Genomic DNA, 21,737 nt, shown 5'->3' on the forward strand with positions numbered 1-21,737 from the left:
TTCTCTATTTGAAAACTACAAACTATTATACAAGGCCTGTAAAATGGCAAATCTCAGAGGTAGATTTCCTGCACATTGATTGAATAGACAAAGGGAGACATGAGAAAGATGCTTTATACCTCGTATCTCTGTCCTTTTTGTCTTTCACTTATATAAGGATCAAAAATGGTTATACAGGGATGGGAAATGCTTCATCTAGTCCAGTTGTGCCAACACATCCACCTCCAGCCCCAACACTAGGTCACATGGTATAGAGCTCCATTCATCTGCCCAGCAATGGTGACCTCAACATAGGCAGTTGGGCTTATGTCAATGATAAGCCAACACTCTCCTCCGTTTCTACATCAGGGTTGTGGATTCAGAGTCAGAGTCACACTTTTGGTAGAAATGTACTGACTCCGGCTTATAAAAAAAGTTTTATACTGTATATATATATTATAAATATGGTATAATTAAATAAATGCAGAATTTGTTCCATATATCCTTTCATAGGCGTTTAGGAAAGCTTTAAACTGTCTATAAGTACATGTTCTATTCATCTAAGCCCCTATTTATCAGAAACATTGATGACTAGGATGTAGAGGCAGCAATAGATAATCAGTCATTGTCTTTCCTCTCTACAAAGTATCTTATGCTGCTTCTTCAAGCCTTTTAGTTGAGATAAATCTGTGCCTACATTTTTTTTTATTTTTATCTGCCCGCAGTCAGTGCCAACTTCTAAAATTGTATTCCAATAAATATATTTTATGTTCTATCTAAATAGCTTGATTATTTTATCATAATAGTGATGAAAAGCTTGATGTTATGATTTTAATACAGTAAATTTATCACTTAAAAACATGAGTCACATATGAAGGAGTCGGAGACAAAGATTTACTACAATGACATGCGCCTGAAGTGCAGCTCGCCCCCTGTGCTTATTTTGTCCAAAAGTGATAAGAAGTGTTGCAGAATGATCAGTGACCACTAGGTGCTGCAGAGAAGTATTCAATATTGCTTTTGTAAGGGACCGCAGACAGCGGGATCAGGGTTGTCTGGGTCGATGTCAGCCTGACAGACATGGGGCACAGTAGTCGTCACTGCTGAACAAACAACAGTTTATTAACTGTAAAACAGGAAATAGTAACGTTTGACTCAATATCTGAGATATCTCAATAAAGTACAAGAGTCAGTATGAACGGTTGTTATTCAGAGTCCTAGACCGCAATAAGCAATAATTGTCTCACTAAACAGCCTTTAGACCTGCAACAGTTCTGTGCCCAGCTGTCCAGTGACCAATTTCTCTCCAGCCCGCCAGTATAGATTCAGCATCATCGGAGGGAAGGGAACGGAGGAACCGCCTGGCCCTGACTTCACTGTTCAGCTCTCCTTTTCCTGTTTAGCACAGAAAACTGCCAGTAGGACAATTACTACTGCCCTGTAGCACAAACCAGGAAAGACTTTCTTCTTACTCTGTCCACAACTTAGGTGCTCTCTGCACACTCTGCAAGCTTCTCAATAGCTGTATCTCTTTCTCCTTGGGGGAACTCTCCCTAGGACTGTATCTGAAACACTGCAGTACACCAGGAGAGACTCCTGCTTCAAACTCCATCCTGCACCAAGCCCCTCTCTTAACTACTTCCTGTCTCTTCTTACTGCTCAACTCTGTTCCTGCATTCCTGGCCCTTCTTAAAGCCACAGTACTGTTACACAGAAAATAACATCATATTATCACTAAACAGCAATAAACCATACGCCCCCCCCCCCCCTTACTTTATTACATTCTGCAATTTATAGAGTATATCAAGCCTCTGTGTTCCGAAAATTGTATGCAGGGAATAAAGCCTCTTACTACGAGTTTTCACTATGTACTGAAGAGTTGGTAAAATATGATTGTGTGGAGCTAAAAAAAAGTTCATTTTGACAGCATGAGAGCTCAATATTTCATAATGACCATTGTGACAAAAGTAGTATGTTCAGCCTACCTTAATCAAAGATGGCCTACAAGTATTTCCCATCATTACATATGCGCTGAAATTATTTTGCCTAGTCTGGTACCTGGCCAAGTGTCCAACACACCCTCTGTGAATTTCAGAACTATATGCCTACAGATTGGATGAAGAGTAATCTAGATATAAACTGCTGGGATAACATCCATGAAGTCCCCCAGAGCTAATCCAGAATGCATAATAAATGTTGTTATGCACATCTATCACTGTGCATTGAGTTACAGTAAGATGCCATACTGTACTTCACACATGTCCATCCATGATTAGCAAATGCCTACAGCTGCTATGACCAAAAAGCCAAGATGACACAGGCGGACCTTCTTGTCCATCCACATTACAACTTCATTGCCCTAACCTGCCCACACTCCTCTGTGGAAATATTCTTGTTACTGCTCTTTTCCACTCCTGTTGGTGAACTGGGCTGTATGGGAGATGTTCTGTGCATGTGTGGGTTTAGGGCAGAGTCAACAAGACTGCAACGACCTAGCAGTTAATACAGTAGGTCACTGGATTAAAAAATACTAAATCGGTGAGACTAATTCCTATTTTAAAATGTATTCGGCATCATAAAGTAAAGTTGACAGTTTTGAAGAGTTTTTTATTTTTATGTAGATGAACTCTAATTATATAGTGAAATGTTACTCAACAAATAGAATTAGGGGAAATTCTCAAACCCTTTTATGCCAGAAAACCGGGGCAAAAAAGTTGAACATTTGTGCACAAGTCATACTTGCGCAAAAATGTGCAACTTTTGTGCCTTTTGATGCCCGGCTCGTCACTTTACTAAAAGTGGACTGAGCTTAACAACAAATGGGAGCATGGCCTTGGAAGCCCATCAGGATTACTGGTGTAGCTCATAGCTGAACGCTACACCAGGTTGTAGCCGCTGTAGATTTACTGTCTGGCGCACAGACTGGCCTCATATATACCAAGTGTGTTCAGAGATCTGCACTTCCTAATAAACTTGGCGCTCATCTATCCAGATGTGTCTGTACTCACATCGGCATATAAAATGCCAGTCTAAAATGTCCTCTGTGTTTTTGCAGATATCTTCTTGATGTGAGTGAAAACATTCATTGTATATTTAGAGGCTGAAGATGTGTTCTCATCCTATCCTGCTCACATAGCTGTGGGGTTTTGCTACAATGTATCCAGTCCAATCTGAAGGTTCCCATACACCTTCAATAACTGTCAGAAGAGCGATTCAATAGCTATTTCCATTGGATCACCCATACACTAACATTTGGCTTGGCCAGACATTTGTGTGTTTAGGGAGGTAAGCCGCAGTCAGCTCTGCGGGTGCTTTATCTCCTGGGAAACAAAAGTATAGAATGTTGAAATTCAGCATCCCCAATCCTTCTCTCCCGCAACATCCTTTGTCGGGAAAAAGCTGGGCCGCCCCTCATACACCTCAGAGAGTCGTCCGGCCGTGGTGTTATCAGCAGGTTCAGACTACTAAAGTGTAATGCGTATGGGGACGTGAAGTAAGGGTACGGTGTTTGCACATGGTTGGTATGTGACTGCTGAGCGGCCAAAATATCCGGCTCACTAACGATTTAAGTGATTACCCAAAGTTCACAGCAGAAGTATCGTGTGACGGATGGCTTCCATTGAGTACAATGGAAGCCAGACGCATGTTTTTCTGCGGCAAATAGAACATGCCGCGATTTCTTTCACGCTGCAGAATTCCGCAGTGTGACCATTGCAAGGCAAAAAGCTATTAGGTTCAATAGAACCTAATAGCTGCGGAATAACGCCACAGATTTCCACCGCGTGAAACGCGTCAGAAATCCGTCCGTGGGCTTTAGGCCTAAGAGCAACCAAGTAATCTTGTAGATAGGATACCTTTCAATGGTTAACAAAAATACATGGTGTTAATGCGAGCTTTCGGAACCAGAAAGGGCCGTTTTAACGCTTTGTGAGCCTGCCCTAAGTCCCATTTTATTGAAGTGACTTTCCTTACAGTTGTAGCACTTTTACTTGCCTTCAGGATGGGACGCTTGTGAATTCTTTCCATTTGCTATTTGTTATCCCACTTCTTTTTTGTTCTGCTCTGCTATTTGTCAGCAGGCTAGACGCATTTTGCTACATTCATTTATTTTTACCTTTCTATTTGAGCACAACATTAAATAAAATCTTAATTAGCCTGTAGTCCCAAATCATCCTTCATGTTAATGATCTGGATATATAAACGAGACAAGAAAATATTTTACAGACAATAAACTGACTTCCTGCTATAGACAAGGTCATTATTATCTGACGGCTAAAAACAGAATACAAAGGAATGATTCTACTGAAATGATGTGATAAACTTTGCTCTGTTACTAGTGACCATCTCGGCTGTAGTTTAAAAATTAATGTACTCCTCAGACTTGACTGTTTATTGTTGGTTTATTAAAAGCATTAGAAAGTCAAGCTGTCCTCTAACAGCGAGCTGTCACCAGGCTGAGGAGATGAGTGCCATCAATTCTGTCAGTCCCCTCAAGTTAGGGTGCAGCAAAGCAACTATTTAACATTAATAAATGCCGAAACCTTTGTACAAGTGAGATAAATAATATATATAAAATGACTGCAGTGTGATATAAACGAAGGAAAAATTCTGAAAGCCTGGAACCAGGAGCAGATTTAACTCATGAACTAGTAGGATAGAGTCAGCAATCCTTAAAGGGGCTCCCTGGTATTTAGTAGACACAGCATACATAAGATTATATTGTTTTATAAGATCTGTAATATTATAGTCATAGACTGCTATATGGAATACTGGAGAAAAGGGCGTCCATAGGAGCCCCAGTTACAGGGGAAAAGATCCCCCTGTAGTGACATCAGTCACTAACAGAGCTGATCAGGATCTGCAAGGACCTTACAGCTCTGCTGTGCCAGGGGATCCGGTGGTCATGTGATTGCTCCGTCGCATAGTGGAAGAAACCCTTCCACTTTAACTTCTTAGTACATAGTTATGTATCCGGGAAAGGAGAAGGCAGAAGTGGTTAAAAACCACTTCTTCCCCCATGTTCCCCGACCTACTCCTGCTTGATTGCAGGGGTTTCAATCCTGCGCCGTATTTTTGCTATCCGTGGGAATTAAAGCACAGGGCCAAGCGCCATATATTTGCTGTGCTAGGTCCTTAATACATCAAGTTTAGGTAAAACCCAATATTTACAGCGTTGACCGTTATTTTTCAAGCCTTATAAACTCTACCCTAGCATCCTGGAAATCAGCTTCTGGGCCAAATCCTGACTGATGGCAACCCATTCTTCCTAATCAGTGATTGGAATTGATCACTATTTCTGTGTTTTTGCTTATCCACCTGCTTTTTGATGATTGACCAAAAGTTCTCAGTAGAGAACCCCATAGACCCCAAATGTCTCTATTTTGTTCACCAAGCCACTTAGTGATCACTTTTGCCTTTTGACCTGGTGCTCCATCGCGCTGGAAAAAGCATTGTTCATCACCGAATTGCTCCTGGATTATTGGGAGAAGTCGCTCCTGGAGGAGGTTTAGATCCCATTCTTTATTCATGGCGGTGGTCTTAGACCATGGGTGAGCCCACTCCCTTGGATGAAAAGTAACCCCACACATGAACGTTTCAGGATGCCTTACTGCTGGCATGACACAGGATGCATGGTAGCACTCACCTTTACTTCTCCCGCCAATCTTTCTTCCAGATGCCCCAAACAGCCTGAAGGGGTTTTATCGGAGAAAATAACTTTCCCCCAATCCTCTGGAGTCCAATCCCCATACTTCCTGCAGAAGGGGAGTCTGTGCTTGTTGTTTTCCTTGGAGAGAAGTGGCGTCTTTGCCGCCCTTCTTCACACAAGGCCAGCCTTGAAAAGCTTTCACCTCCCTGTCTGCCGCCATTCCTCAGCAAGTTCTGCACTTGTATTAAACCGATCCCGGAGCTTAATCCTCTTTAGGAGACGGCCCTGGCACTTGCTGGACTCTCTTGGACGCCCTAAAGCTTTCTTTACAGTAGAAATGGGGGTTTTGTGATTAGGTTAATTTTTCAAAGCAAATATCTGGTTTCCCTTTTAGTGAGTCTGTTTGGCTTGTTTCTGTGGTTGGTACTGGAAGATCTTTCTGCTACTGGTGGTTTAATTAGGACTTGTTTACATCAGAGTTAGGGTATTCTGTTTTCCTGCTGTGTTCGGAAGCAGGAAACAGCAGTCCATGGCTAGATGGCTCCATCTCATAATGAAACAAAACTGTGACGGATAGCCCCCCCATTGACTATAATGGGGGTCCATTCGATTCTGGCCAGCAGTAGCGCATTTAGCCAAAGTTTACAAGATAAATTAGCGCAGCTTGTTGCACTGATCCGTCCTGTTTTCTAGTAGAAAGCAGTGATGGAGGTTCAGAACCTCCAACGCTGATGTGAATGAACCATTACTTAGTTACTTAGTTTATATTTTGTTGTAATGGAAACTAACACAGCTGCAGTATAAAGCATGGAGGAGGGAGAGCAACAGCCTGAGCCTCACTTAATACCTAGCTAAGTTGGAATCGCTGACCAAACTTACGCCCTAATGCTGCAGAGCTGAAAGGAAGTGAAGTGGCAGATGAGCATTACTGAAGACATGTAGGGGATGATGTAGAATAGCTAATGTTGAATTAGCTGATCATTTGTATTTCTTTCTTAAAGGCCTAAGCAGCTCTGTGTAAGCCTATCAGTGATGCAGGCCAAGGCTATATTGTTTGGCCTTCAGCTCTTCTGTAAGCTCAATAGACTCTGATGGTTATAAAACTAGGTCCCCGTACAGCCCTCAGTCGTTCCATAATGTTTTACCAATATTTAGTTGATGACTCTGTCAACACATTTGTATATTTTGCCTGTCAGATCCCTGATTAGCTATTCCCCAATGTCTGCCATTACTTAGTAATCTTCATATTTACTGCAGTGCAGCTGTACTTCAGTGTTTACAGGACTCAGTCCTACAGCAGATTCATCCTACTGATGCTACAATTCACGTTCCCCATCATGTCATTACACCACACTGGGCTGGAAAACTTTTTTTTTGCTGGTTTTTATTTGAATGATCGAATCCAGTCATTTAGGCATTCTCTGATTTGTCATTTCTGCATTCTTATTGGATGCAGTGACAAGTAACTTTATGTCCTCTGTCACAATTACCAGCTATTAAATCGAGCCAGGATAACTCCCTTTCCACACAAATCCCAATGAACAAGTTTCCTAATCCTCCACAAGACTCAGTAGCCCACAGGCTACAGTTTGTAGAAGAATGTTGACTTTTATCTGTGAGACTGCAATAAAATCTATCCGACTGTGATGTTAAAAATTCATAAGTCTGTCTCAAATCTGTGACACCCAAAGGAAATCAGTTATGGTTGATGGCCCCGTTTGTGTATATTGGAGACTTATCCATGTAATACTCACTGTGACATTTTTAACACTGAATTAATAATTAAAGGAATATTTTTCTCTTTTCCCCTAGTTGACAAGCATGGTAGGCTTCAATAAGACCTGAAAATGAGGATCTTCCAATCTGACATTAAAGAATAAGTCCCGGTAACAATAATGTGTTTTAACCACATGAAGTCAGGTGTTAAAGTTGGCTCAGGGGGCGAGCTAGCGTGATGTACAGGGTAGACGCACACAGACAATGCACCCACAAAACAATGCATCCGCCTGCAAACTAGACAAATCATACCCACAACCTAGCACATCACATTGCCTAGACCACAGGGAACATCTCCCTGTCAGAGAAAGTTTCGCCTACCTCCTCTGCTGAAGTCACAGCCTACATTTTTGGTCGTGCATCAAGATTACATCACCATCTTCAGCCTCCACTACCTGGAAACACCAGAAAGCTTGGCAAATCCACCCTGTGTGAACCCAGTGTTCCACGCCCTCTCTTAAAGGGTCAGCAAACACTTCCTAATCCCATCCCCTATCAATTACCAGCTATAAACTGCTATATTAAGCATCCTTCCCTCATGAAGGATACCTAATATAGCAGGTCTTATTATCCATTATGACAAAGTCTCAATTCATCTGTATTCCTCGTTCTGACCTGTGCCTGTTTAATGAGTATTCTGGCTTCTGTGCTCCCTTGCCTCTGAATTTTGCCTGGTGACAGGGATTGAAAACTGATTGATTCTCGAGTGCTGGGTCAGCCAATCACAAACATTCAGTGCGATTGAATGGCTGTGATTGGTTCATCGAGTGTTGGCTCTCATTGGCTGAGCCATGGCGCTCGAGAACTAATCACAGCCAGCACTTCCTGGAGGCGGGGATTTTAAACCTCCAATTCAGAAAGGCCTGCATGAAGACTGCAGAAAAATATGCTGGAGCTGCAGAGGAGATGCACACCGGAGCTGACAGCGCTTGATTATTATTATTTTTATTTTTTAATGATGCTGATAGGGCTTATTTTCGAGGAAGGGCTTATATTTCAAGCCCCCGCTAAAAAACCTGACAAAAGAGTGACACAAAGTCGCAAGACTTTGTAGCGACAAAAAAAATCACAATATTGCAGTGAGAAAATGCAGCGATTTCGCACAGAACAGAGATGCAATATCGCGCCGCTTGTGAGTATCTCTAATAAATGTAAGATTATACACACGGGCAGGGGAAGTACATGTCACCATTACACACTAAATAGGAAACTACTGGGCAAAACTGACAGGGAAAAGGACTTGGGGAGTTTAGTTAAATGTAAACCTAACTGGAGCAACCAGTGTCAGGCAGGTGCGGCCGAGCCAAATAGGATCATGAGGTGCATCAAAAGAGGTCTATTGGAACATTGTGTACACTTTTGGGCACTGGTACTCAAGAAGGACATATCAGAGCTTGAGCGGGTTCAAAAGTGGGCAACTAAAATAAATGGAATGGATGGACTACAATAACCAGAGAGGTTATCAAAATTATCAAATTCGGGGTTACTTGCGGTAAAGGATAGGAAAGCATGGAGAACGATGATCCATAAAGTGACCAAACGTTGAGTGTTACTGAACGGATAACCATCATCATCACTTTAGAAAAAGCACTGCTGATGGGCGATCAAATAACTATGTATAAATATATAAGGGACAATACAGAGATCTCTCCCATCATCTGTTTATACCCAGGACTGTGACTGTAACAAGGGGGCGCTCCTTACATCTGGAAGAAAGCAGGTTCCATCACCAACACAGAAGGGGGTTCTTTACTGTAAGAGCAGTGAGACTATAGAACTCTCTGTCTGAGGACATGGTGATGGCAAACCGATAAAAGAGTATAAGAGGGGCCCGGACACCTTTCTTGAGTGTTACAATATTGCATGTTATAGTTACTGATTGCATTTAGAAGGGTCAGTGATCCGGGGATTACTACGATTGCCAGATTGAAGTCAGGAAGGAATTTTCCCCTAAAATAAGGAAAATTGGCTTCTAGCTCATTATTTTTTTCCCTTCCTCTGGATCAACAAAGGAAGGGATAATAGGCAGAACTGGATGGACATAGCATGTTAGGCTGTAAAAAGACCTATGTTACTAATAGACAATATTGAAGACTTAGCAGTCAGAGGTTCCACATACCTGGCTGTGGGGAGGGATCTAATGGTTTTACTTCATTTTTGGCACCTTCTCCGACTAGCTATTCCTCCAACTGTTCTCTGACAATGAGCGACTTTTTGGGGATCTACTAAAGTTTAATTGTAAGGGTATGCAAATTATTTGGATTGAAACTAATTTTACATTAATGTTACAATATTTGGAGGATATGTCCATATCACAAACGCGTATACATTAGAAAATAAATGTACTTTAGAACGAGTCAACTATCAGTCAAAGAATCTGTCAAACGAGCAATTTTGACGTATAGTTGTCCTGTCTATCAGAGGTTCTAGATCTAAGTCTATGTTCCCAGCTGTCTCTAGCATCCTGATTATGATTAGACTGCTCTGTACCATCTAAACTCTTAGTTTTTAATGATATCTCTAATCAATATTGATACTACATTAAAGACAGAGGCTTTGGCTTACATAAATACAATAACTCAACCCCACTCAATCATGAAATGAGGAGGAACGACGCTCAGAGAACTCGTTTTAGTGATTAGACAGGTGAAAAATGCCCATCAAGGCCTAACTCCTTCAAGAGGCTGGCTGAGTGCCCATCAAAGCTGAATGCAATATTCCAAAAACTTTATTCTAAATGTCACTAGACTTTACTGAGGACGTAGAAGTCAGAAGTTTCACTTAACTGGATGTGTACATAATGGTGGACATGTTTGTGGACACGGAAGTGACGTTCCTCTTAAACTGTCTAAAATATGAAAATAAAATTTTGTCTATGTTAGAAATCAGGGGCATAGCTATAGAGGTGCAGAGTTAGCAGCCAGACCCATACCTTGGTGCCCGAAGGGGCCAAAACACCCCTTTGCCACATGAGAATATGCCAGTATTATAAATGGGACACAGTAGGACCCATTCACAAGGCATATTATCTGTCATATTCAGTCCATACTTTTTACAGACTGCATATGGACACATGGCAGTACCAATGTGGTTCACTGATGGATATGCAGGGCAACCCGCCGAATTATCATGGCGTTATTAATAGGTTGCTGGTCTGCATGGTGAACTACATATATCAGAATGGTCTGGCACCCTGTATCCACTATGTGTGGGAGTTTACACCAAGCATCCACCCCCCTCATTATCAGGAGGCAGTGTGAGTGGGTGTTTTATCGGTGCCCTCACAGGTGTTATTGGCTCCTCCATTTGGTAGTCAGCTACCTGCATGGTGAGAGGAGGATGCATCTATATGCACTCCTCACTCAGTAAGTAACGGCCATTTTCTGTGATTGCATATGGACACATGGAATAAAATTCTGCTTCTGTTTCACATTAATCCACAAATATACAGAACACTACAATAGTTGTCCCAAGTAAGGGCTCAATCACACGGGCGTTTGTAACGGGCGCTTTTCCTCACGTCAAAAAATTTGCACTAGATAGAACCAATGCTTTTCAATAGCAGCGGTCACATGTGCGAATTTTACATGCGGAAAAATGTCTGCGGTGAAAATTATAGGACACCGGTTCACAGAACGCATGTAACTGCGTTCTGCGGAAAACCGGTGTTCTGTGTATGTGAAACCCCTGGATGCTGTCGCATCCAGGGGTTTCATCTTGCACTCAATGAGGCCGGCCGCAGCAGCGCCGACCCCATTGAGAACATATAGTGAAGATTGTGATCCTCTGGCACAGCTGTCACAGCTCTGGCAGAGGAGAATGACGTTCTCCCATTGAATTCAATGGAGCTGGCAATACAGCCGTCTCCATTGAAAGCAATGGGCTGCCGGCAAGCGCTGCAATGATTTTCAGGGAAGGGCTTCAAATATAAGTCCTTCCCTGAAAACCTTCCTAAAAATGTGTAAAAAAAAAATCTATACTCACCTCTCTGCAGCTCCCGGGGCTCAACCGCGTCCAGCTGGCTCTTCTCCTCCACTGGTCTGAGGAGTATTCAGCAGGCGGGGATTTAAAATCCCTGCCTGCTGAATGGGCTGCCTCTGATTGGCTGAGCACTGTAACCAATCAGAGGCAGCTCTGAGCTATTGAATGACAGCTGAGAGCTGCCTCTGATTGGTCCCTGCGCTCAGCCAATCAAAGGCAGCACTCACTCATTCCTGAATGAATTAATGGGTGAGTGCTGCCTCTGATTGGCTGAGCACTGTGACCAATCAGAGGCAGCTATCAGCTGTCATTCAATAGCTGATTGGTTACAGTGCTTGGCCAATCAGAGGCAGCCCATTCTGCAGACAGGGATTTAAGTCTTCTTCACACGTGCTGCTGCTTAGCCCAATTCCTCTCATTCTGTATGTGCTTCCTTCATTTTTCTTGCCCAGATGTAGGACTTTGTATTTCTCCTTGTTAAATACCATTCTGTTAGTCGCTGCCCACTGTGCAAGCTTTCCTAGATCTTTTTGAATACTCTCTCCCTCTTCCCTAGTATTAGCTATCCCTCTTAGCTTTGTGTCATCAGCAAATTTGATCAGTTTCCCATCAATTCCCTCCTCCAGATCATTTATAACAATGTTGGCCACCCCTGGGCCCAGGACAGAGCCTTGTGGTCCCCCACTTGATACATTCTTCCACTTGGATGTGCAGCCATTTATGACCACTCTTTGAGTACGATCACTCAGCTAGTTGTGAATCTACTTAAGGGCTCCTGTCCACGGGCAAATTTTCAGTGCGTTCCCCGCGGCGATAATCTGGCCACAGGGAACACCGTGAATGCTTTCCATAGCGTTGCGATGAAAAGCGCAGGCCCCCTGTCCACAAGCAGAGAATCATAGCGATTTTCCGCTCGCGGCTGGCAAATCGCATCATGGAGATCTGTCAGCTGGCTCCTGCTCCCCCGGCGGCAGAGATCCGCCATGGGATATCGCAACGCCCGTGGACAGGCAGCCTAACAGTTGCCTTGTCACTCCCATATTTGGTCACTTTTTCAATAAGTATGCTATGAGATACTTTGTCAAATGCTTTACTTAAGTCAAGATATACTATATCCACCGTGTAATATCTATGACTCCAAATGCCATCTCCGCCATTAAAAGGTCTCCTATCCAATTTTCTCACAGCCAAAACTCTAGCCATTCCCTATCTGTGAAGGACTTTTATGCATCCTCAGTGGATTGAGTCTTCAGGAAATTATGAGATTGGAAGATCTCTTACCTTCCGAACATGATGTACTTGCTGGTTTTTTTTCTGCATAGGACCCCTGGGTTACGTTCAGGAACTCTGCAACATACCCAACCTTCCTGGAAACTGGCACCCTAAATGAAGAAAATACATTATATAAACATTCACTCCCCAGTGGGTGGATGTAGGAAGGCTTACTGTCTTACTTTTTGTCTTACTGTGCACAATTCTTTACTCATTTGGCAGATATATGGGGCCAGAAGTATCATGCAGCTTCTTGTCTGCCTATATGACAATATAAATGTATGACCACCTACATATTTCTTTTTAGTAGTATAGATTAGAGATGAGCGAACACCAAAATGTTCGGGTGTTCGTTATTCGTAACGAACTTCCCGTGATGCTCGAGGGTTCGTTTCGAACAACGAACCCCATTGAAGTCAATGGGCGACCGGAACATTTTTGTATTTCGCCGATGCTCGCTAAGGTTTTCATGTGTGAAAATCTGGGCAATTCAGGAAAGTGATGGGAATGACACAGTGACGGATAGGGCAGGCGAGGGGCTACATGGTGGGCTGCATCTCAAGTTCACAGGTCCCACTATTAAGCCACAATAGCGGCAAGAGTGCCCCCCCCCCCCCCCACTGTCAGCATAAAGATCGTCCTCCTCTGGCACAGCTGTAACAGCTGTAGCAGAGAAGAACGATGTTTGCCCATTGAATTCAATGGAACCGGCAATACAGCCGACTCCACTGAATGCAATGGGCTGCCGGCGATCGCAGGATGAATGGTCGGAAAGGGGTTAAATATATAACCCCTTTCCTGCAATTCATCCAGAAATGTGTTACACTAAAAATATATACCGGCGTATAAGGCGACGGGGCGTATAAGACGACCCCCCAACTGTCACCTTATACGCCGGTAATACAGTGGAGCAAAGAATAAAAAGCATTACTTACGTTTTTAGATGATCTGCGGCGCTCCTGCAGGCTGTCACTCCCTCCTGGTCCACGGCAGACAAGCTTTCTCCACGAAAGACTTTAAATCCCTGCCTCCAGAAGCACATGTGCCTTCAGCCAATCACAGCCAATGACAATGATGTCATTGAATGGCTGTGATTGGCTGTGTTTCTGGAGGCGGGGATTTCAAGCCTTGAAATCCCCGCCTCCAGAAACACAGCCAATCACAGCCATTCAATGACATCATTGTCATTGGCTGTGATTGGCTGAAGGCACATGTGCTTCTGGAGGCAGGGATTTAAAGTCTTTCGTGGAGAAAGCTTGTCTGCCGTGGACCAGGAGGGAGTGACAGCCTGCAGGAGCGCCGCAGATCATCTAAAAACGTAAGTAATGCTTTTTATTCTTTGCTCCACTGTATTACCGGCGTATAAGGTGACAGTTGGGGGGTCGTCTTATACGCCCCGTCGCCTTATACGCCGGTATATATTTTTAGTGTAACACATTTCTGGATGAATTGCAGGAAAGGGGTTATATATTTAACCCCTTTCCGACCATTCATCCTGCGATCGCCGGCAGCCCATTGCATTCAGTGGAGTCGGCTGTATTGCCGGTTCCATTGAATTCAATGGGCAAACATCGTTCTTCTCTGCTACAGCTGTTACAGCTGTGCCAGAGAAGAAGGATTTGTCTTCTATATGTTCTCAATGGGGTCAGCGCTGCTGCCGCTGGCCCCATTGAGCGCATATAGAATGCATCCATAGCGAGCAGCGGGAGGGGCAGATTTCAATACTCGGGTGACACCTTATCTCCCCAGCCACTCACAGCAGGGGGGTGGTATAGGGCTTAAACGTTGCAGGGGGAAGTTGTAATGCCTTCCCTGTCTTTATATTGGCCAAAAAAAAGCGCTAACGTCTCAGGGAAGAAAGTTTAATTTACCAGAACACCGCATGGTGTTCGTTACGAATAACGAACATCCCGAACACCCTAATATTCGCACGAATAGCAAGCTCGGACGAACGCGTTCGCTCATCTCTAGTATAGATGGATAGGGCTTGGAGATTTTACATTGTCGGAGGTATACTTTTAGGGTAGATTTGCAAGGCAGTAGGGTGAAGCATCCCCGAGGGGAACTGAGGAAACTCGTCTTTTCTAGATGGTATATAATAAACAAGAGAAATCAGGTTAATCGGACTGGCCTGTGGCAGGAATGAATGTGCCAGCTCTCTAGTGAAGGAAGTCTTGTAGATAATTGTTTCATATGCAACTGTGTAATCTGATTTTTGTCACAGCCCCAGGAACATGGTGTGTCTAGTGACGACTTTAAGGTTTACATAATTGGTCACCAAACTTGTCGGACGAAGTATAGGGCACGTCTTGCTCCACGGGGAGGGAGTGTGGCATGCAAGTTTGTTGGTTGTTGTTGCCGCTGTGGTGAAGAGCGAGAGTTTCTGTGTTGAGCGGGATAGCAGGAAGTCATGGACTGTGAAAGAGGTTGGCTAACAAGTATGAGTTGTGGAAAGCTCTGGAGCCTCCTAGTCATGACTTTGGAAGAGATTGGGTGCAGGCAAAAGTACAGAGGTGCGAGAAAGCCCTGGAGCCCCCTGATCGTGGAAGCAGAGTGAGTTCTGGAAGTGGGTAAATGAAGAAAATGCTGTCCTTGCGGTAATAGTGTCCGCAAGCCTTTATTAATATGAAGTGCTACATGAAAGCAGTCAGACGCTAGACAGGATGCGTTTCTATTCCGTGAGGAGTCTTGATCACCTGATCTACGTGGCCGCGTTGGACGGAGCGGTGGAGCGTGATCCCAAGCCGGTGTGTAATTACAAAGTGGAAGCAACACAGAGGCAGTGGGTGAGCTAAGCCTTTCAATTGAGTTCTGGAAGTGCCTGCTTAGCAGATGTAAGTCTTGTCACTATAGAGTCTGTGAATCTATACCCATGTGTACCAACAAGTGTAATCCTGGGGCTATGCCAGGCCTGCCTTGTGCCTAAAGAGACTGTAACATGATTCCAGAAGGGCTGTAAGGTCGAAACAATGTTGCAAGTTCTAAAGTTCGCGTTGAGGATTTGGCTGTTTAACGCAACGTGTTCCATCTCTTAACCTACTAGCCTGCGGGGTCCACATATTGCCTCTATACAACACTTGAGTAAAGCAGATTTATTCTGCTTTACTTATAAGAGTTCTTATCTCATATCATCCTCTGGGAAAAAATGTAATTTTGCCTTTAATCCTATGCAGAAAAGTAAAACATAATGCAGGCCAGAAAAATATAAAGTGATATACGGCTTCTGTGGGTTTCATATGCACAGAGGGGAGCTCATTCCCTAGTCACTTTGGCATAGAGAAGCCATAAATGTATCAGTTTATCCACAAGTCGATAATATATTAATAGCTTTATTTTCTGTAAAATGTTACACATTTCCTTCTCAGTTGTTAATACTGAATGTATTTAATAGAAAGTACAGCATTATGACATTTGGGAGTTACAGGGATCCATTACTCTAATTTATGGCCCACCGCAACGTATCGCATTCAATCTTAGCAGCTTAAAGTTTTAATTAATTTCTGTTATTTACTTCAGGCTGAAGCTTTATACTTGTTTAGTTTTCTCTTTTATGCTTTTTTAATGTTCAATTGAGGTTTCTAAATATGAAAGTGGGATCTTGAACCAATATGATACAGGCATGGTGCTTAAAGGGGTTATTCCAAGACTGACTTATAACCTATTCACAAGATAGATGACAAATCTGATCAGTGGGGTTCTTAAAGCTGAGATCCCCACCGATCCTGAGAACGGGAGTCCTGTGTCCAACTCCCCCCCCTCACTGCATGCTCGCTGCAACCCCCGCAGGGACGTGGAGATTGAATCAATGGTGGCCAAGCATGGGTGGTGCTGCTTCATTACTTTCATTGGGGCTGACGGAAATACAAGCCCACAGCTATATCTGGCAGGCCCATTGCAGAGGAATGGAGCGGCATCGCACATGCCGGACACCCCAACTGGTGACACTGAGCTGCCATACCTTTCCAGGAGGAATAACAGGAATACCACGATGCGGAGTTCTAAGAAAAGCTGCTCTAGAATTATTTTATAGGGAACGTAAGTATTTACTAAAACCTACATGTCAGGTGATCAACAGGTCTATTAAAAAGAACTGCAGAAAGGACACCTTACGTCCGACCCCTATAGATATTCCTGGTGACCCCTTGCTCACTCTCAAAATCGGGACCCTTCTGCATTTAAATGCTTTTGAATAGCCTCCAGGCCAGACAGAACTTGTCCTTTCATCTGTGAATGCACTAGATATATACCATAGGTATTAGATCGGGTTGTAATTTGGGTTAGGGCCCATTCACACGAGTGGAATTTCATTGCGTATTACACACGCAATATACACACACATAATACATGGTAAATGGAGTGAAAGAAAGTATATTGATTTGCATTAATCCATTCACACCTGCGGATATTCATTGCATATAATACACATGTAGAACAGAATGCAGCATGTTCTATTTTACAGCGTATTATGTGCGATAGAGCCCTATTGTTCTTTATGGGTGAAACAAGGAAGACTATGCATGACGGCGTGCATGAGATATGCTGTCATGGACCGTCAAAAAGCGTTGCCATACGTGGCGATACTCCATCTCCCACAGCGGTAAAACATTGCGTTATACACACGTGAGCCGGCCTCAGACTCACTGCAATCTGTCTTTAAGGGCGCCTTCACACGGCGTATCTTTTATCAGTATTTTTGGAGTCAAAACCAGGAGTGGGTCCAAAATACGGAAGAAATGCAAATCTTTCCATCCTACTTTCTCTCTGCATATTCCACTTCTGGTTTTGGTTCACAAAATACTGATGAGAAATACGCCCGTGAAGGAGCCCTAAAGGGGTTGTACCAAGATTACAAGTCTGTGGATAGGAAATAATGCTTCCTTCACACGGGACAACCGTTGGCTAAACAACTGCACGAGCGTCACCGCTAAGTTGTTAGCGCTTGTGCAGAGCATTTAGACAGGCAGATCACCGCTGACTATTGCTCACTTCTCACAGCGAGATGTCAGGGACCCAATGATGATTTTTATGCTCGTTGAAATTTAGCAAAAAATATAAAGTAAACGAATAGTAAACAATGTTTTGCATTTAGACTTAAAGATTATTGTGCATTTTTGTACATTTGAACAAATTTTGAGCCTTAATAGTCCCATGTAAATGGCCCTTAACTTGCTGATTGGTGAGGGTGTCACTGCTGCAACCCCGCCGATCTAGAGAGCGGGATTCATGTGTTCCCCAGCCTCTTCACTGCGAGGTTACTTCAATCCTCGCAGTAGGAAGGAGACTGCATGGAGTGCTGGCTGTGCAAGGACACTAGCACTCCATTTACTTTCAATGGGACTGCCCAGATAGCCAAGCTGGTGCTGCTCAACTATTTTTGTCAGCCTCGTTGAAATGAAAGGGTCACTGACTGCACATGCTCAGCTAGCGCTTCATTTACACTGATGTCACCACGGGTGGAGAAGCAACCCCCACAGTGATAGGAGAGCGGTACATAGGAGCTGCTCCAAAACGCATCGCAAACCTTATCCATTTCTTTACCTTGTCTTTTGGAACATTAACTTTTTACTGGACCTTTAAGACAAGTATTATTCTTGGAAATCCTTTTGGGAGGTCTCCAGAAATGAGACCTTCTCCACAGTAAGTGCTTTCTATCCAACACTTATTTGCAATTTACCCTGTGAGCACCTGATTGATTTTCTTTACTGATTCACTATTTTCCCTGGATCGCAAATTTTTTATACCATCCGGTGCTTTATTAATCTGCATGCTATCCCCCTTGTGGTAGATTTGGGTAGTGTCATGTCGCAGCACGTATTGATATTGATTAAATTGAGATTTTTATATATTTATATACATATATATTTATTACATACATAATAAGAGCACTGTCCCTAAATTATCTTTTTTCCATCTTATTTTTTTGGGTAATTTCCCTATCCCACATGTGGTCAGGTTCGTCCTTGTCAGGACGGGTAACCTGCTGTATAGGCAGGTCCCCTGTCTGACTAAAGTTCATTAGGGAAAGCTTGTTTCCTTGTTGCAGTTGTCTTTATTATGTTCTAGTGTTTGGTATGCAGTAGTGTAGTGTTTCAGGTTACTGACCCAGCAGATGTGACAGCAGGGTTCACACCCCTGGGAATACGCCCCATAAGATCCTCCCCAGGTGTAACAAGATTTAAGAATGCCAAGCCCATAACGTCCATACAGGAAATTATGATGGCAGATAGATGTACTGTTTTTCTGTATATCCCCTTATACCAGTTCCGACCGTCTGAACTAGAAAAGCAGCACTCGCTCATTCTCTGAAAAACCTCAGGCAATGACAGAATTGTTGGAAAATACCAGGAGCACTCATAAGCTCATTTAGGGGGATTGTCAACACTTTCTTTGTACTTTGTTTATTATTGAAGAATGTCACTGTATTGACACAAGTTTTGGGAAGTACCAGGCAGAGCATAATCCCACGTGATATAGCAAACGCAGATGCTCATGCAACTACCGTATTTGATGATGGAAGATGCAGTCTAACAGTACATAAGGAATGCTATATAAGGTGTTTGAAAAGCTGGGAAGAAACCTATGAATTTGTCTAAAGTGGCAGAGGTGACACAAGGTGCAGATGAAAGCGCAGCAGCTTATTTTGAAAGATTGTGTGAATCGTATAGAATGTATACCCCTTTGACCCCTCCCAAGCAGAAAACCTGTGTACAGTTAATTTCTCTTTTGGTGCTCAAGCATGTAGTGACATTAGAAGAAAGTTAAAAAGTATGAAGGTTTTGCTGGAATGCATGCCACACAATTGCTGGAGATGGCAAAGAGGGTCTTTGTGAATAGGGATCAATTTAAGAGACAAAGAACTTAAAATTAAAAAGAAAGCAGACTTACAGGCTGCAGCAATCCAGTCAAGAAGACAGCCCCCACCCCCATACAACGCCGAAAACGACCCATCTCCTTCATATGCACAGAAGGGTAGGCCCCAACAACGCCCCCTTGATAGAGACCAATGCAAAAGGTGCAAGAAGCATGGTCACTGAAGTAGAGACTGCCCCCTCACTTCCTCTTTTCATATAGGAAGAGAAAGAGTAAGGAACCAGGCCCAAAATGGCCGCTACCAGAGACAAGCACATGGCAGAGCCACTTTGCCCCTCCCCCACTGACCTCCATCTTGTTCTGCTCTTATTGTTCTGCTGCACAAAGATAATTCCAAATGAGGGTGACCAGGTTCCTATCTGCTGGGCCCCTTAGGAAGCTATGGTCAGAATAAATGTAGGAGGTCATTCTGTGAACTTTATGGTTGATACTGGAGCTAAACATTTAGTTATAACTAGAGATGAGCGAACGTACTCGGATAGGCACTACTCGTCCGAGTAATGTGCCTTATCCGAGTACCGCTGTACTCGTGCTGTAAGATTCGGGACGCGCTGCGGAGCGGGGAGCTGCAGGGGAGAGCGGGGAGGAACGGAGGGGAGATCTTTCTCTCCTTCTCTCCCGGCCGCTCTGCCCCGCTCCCCGCTGCGACTCACCTGTCAGCAGCGGAGCGCCCCGAATCTTTCAGCACGAACACAGCGGTACTCGGATAAGGCACATTACTCGGACGAGTAGTGCCTATCCGAGTACGTTCGCTCATCTCTAGTTATAACCCAACAACTAGCCCCTCTTTCACGCAGAACAGCCCAGATTGTAGGAGCTACTGGACAAGGTGGGAAGCATCATTTTATTGTACCATGGCAATACACCTTAGGAGACAGAAAAGTGACTCATCAATTCCTGTATCTACCGGACTGTCCAATGCCACTTTTGGGATGGAATATGTTGAGAAAACTACAGGCCCAAGTGTCTTTTGAACCGGACGGACAGATGACTTTACAACTTGGAAAAGATGTTCCAACTCCCGCCCACATCCTCTAAACCACAGTTCCTCAAGAGGAAGAATGAAGATTCTTTGCTGTCATTCATGAGCCAGATCACTTAGGTCCCAGCCCGGACCTAGTAATGAAACAATCGGGAGTATGGGCAGAAGATAATCCACCAGGACTCGCTCAGAATATACCCAGTACAGCTAAAACCAGGGGCACAACCAAGTCCATCAAGCAACACCGCTTACCATCTGCTGCCTGCCAAAGCATTGCACTGCAAATGGAGAGTTTTGTGAAGTATGGTATCCTGTGGAGATGCCAATCACCCTGGAACACCCCCTCCTGCTTATAAAGAAGCCTGGAACAACAGAGTACCACACGGTTCAGAATCTCAGAGCTGTAAATCAAGCTGTGGTTACTTTGCATCAGACATTGCCCAAGCTGTACACACTGCTCAGACTGATACCGGGGAAAGCAACTTACTTTACTGTGCTGGATTTGAGAGACGCTCTCTTCACTGTCAAGCTAACAGAGGACAGTCAGCTCATCTTTGCCTTCCAATGGGAAGACCCAAGAACTTGAGAAAAATACCAGCTTACCTGGAGCCGTTTGCCCCAAGGGTTCAAGAACTCACCCACACTCTTTGGAGAAGCTCTTGCTACTGACCTAAGGAAACTCTCTCTCCCTTCCCAGCCAGGCACTGTATTGCTAGAATATATGGAGGACCTTCTCATAGCCAGATCTTCCTCTGAACAATTTTTGCAGAACACTGAGACAGTGCTTCGTCATCTTTATGAAGCCAGATACAAATTCTCAAGGAAGAACGTACAGATCTGCCAAGCAACTGTCAAATACCTAGGATTTCACATTCAGAATGTAATAGACAACTAGGAGTTGAAAGAAAACAGGCTGTCTGCAATATCCCTGTACCAACCACCAAAAGAGAAGTCAGAAAATTCCTTGGAGCTGCTAGATTCTACAGAATATGGATTCCTGGCTTTGCTGAAATGGCCAAACCCTCTATGAAATCACAAAGGGAGATGACGATGCCCCCTTCTGCTGGGAGCAGGAACATACAAGGGCCTATGACAGCATCAAGCAGGCTTTCCTAAAAGCACCCGCACTGGCCTTGCCTAATCTGGAGAAACCATTTATTCTGTATGTTTATGAAAAGAAGATACTGGCGATTAGTGTTCTCAATCTGTTGCCTATCTCTCCAAACAACT

At 43.7% G+C, this 21,737-nt stretch overlaps 1 long non-coding RNA gene across 1 annotated transcript in view; it reads right to left on the minus strand.

Annotated features, from left to right (window-relative positions):
* LOC136582781 (uncharacterized) overlaps positions 1 to 21,258 on the minus strand; it is a 41,911-nt gene extending 20,653 nt beyond the window's left edge. Inside the window, exons 1-2 of the long non-coding RNA XR_010787217.1 lie at positions 21,178 to 21,258; positions 12,665 to 12,765 (exon numbers count right to left, since the gene is read on the minus strand). This is a non-coding gene — a long non-coding RNA (uncharacterized lncRNA). The remainder of the gene's footprint in view (positions 1 to 12,664; positions 12,766 to 21,177) is intronic.
* Positions 21,259 to 21,737: the final 479 nt, after the last annotated feature.

The sequence above is a fragment of the Eleutherodactylus coqui genome, chromosome 11 (genome assembly GCF_035609145.1).
Source record: "Eleutherodactylus coqui strain aEleCoq1 chromosome 11, aEleCoq1.hap1, whole genome shotgun sequence".
Taxonomy (NCBI): Eukaryota; Metazoa; Chordata; class Amphibia; order Anura; family Eleutherodactylidae; genus Eleutherodactylus; species Eleutherodactylus coqui.